Below are 1,011 nucleotides of genomic sequence, written 5' to 3' on the forward strand. Positions count from 1 at the left end.
CCTGACCTTCGGGTAGGATCATAGGTCACTTTGGTGAAATTTGGTTCCACAGAGTCTTAGTGTGGGCATCCAGCAGCAAGCCAGCAGTGGTAAAGGTCTGTCTGACTGCCTGCCAGGCCAACTGGTGCCATGTAAATAAACACACTCCAAGAAAAACCCTGACAGGAAAAACCTCTCGGTATTTGTATCCATAATTATTACTTGTATATTCAAACATAACTGAAGTAAAGACTCACGCAGATTTTGACAAAATGCTAAGAAATCTGAAAAATCTTCAAAAGTCAAAGAAAAGTCAAAAGAATTACTTTATTCAAGCTGGTGATTTGGTCAGGTGTAACAGGTTTTGCTAACTAGTAACTTAGTTACTACCTAATGCAATCTAGGTTTTTTTAAGCACTTTTAAAGCTACAACTGATTTAGTCTAATTGAGGGTAATTGGGCTCAGGGTCCTAACTAGCAGTTATTATCTTTTGCCTGGTAATGCGGAAACGAGTTGGTGAGAACCGCCATGGGAGTCAACATCAGATGCAGACACGGTTGTGCAGTGCGCAATGTGCTTTTATGCATTTTTCACAGTGCTCTGCGCACTGTCCTCTCACAAGCCTCACTCACCACTTCTCCTCTCTGCTCCCACTCTGCTACTACATAAATAGGGGAGGCTGATTAGACAATATTTAACAGGTGTTCCTCCACATAGCACTGCACACTGAACCACCTGCCTCCTCCAACAGTACAAGTTTTTCTAAATCAACACAAGCTTATGATCTGCACTTTCTTTAAGTTTCAGCTCTGCAACCATAATCCCTTCAGAAGCCAAAGATTTTAGTTTCCTAGAAGCTTTGTTCTTTTTACCATATTTTGCATCAGGATGCATTATGTTGCAGGCTGTGAAGACTGTTAAATTCATCTGAACCAGAGTATTACATCAGTACTACAGCTTTCTTACTGATGAAGGCAACAGGTGGAAGAGTTACTGATTAGGCAGATGGTCAATGTCTCACACTGGCTTTG

The sequence above is a fragment of the Pundamilia nyererei genome, unplaced genomic scaffold (genome assembly GCF_000239375.1).
Source record: "Pundamilia nyererei isolate P.nyererei 1_Seehausen unplaced genomic scaffold, PunNye1.0 scaffold00134, whole genome shotgun sequence".
Taxonomy (NCBI): domain Eukaryota; kingdom Metazoa; phylum Chordata; class Actinopteri; order Cichliformes; family Cichlidae; genus Pundamilia; species Pundamilia nyererei.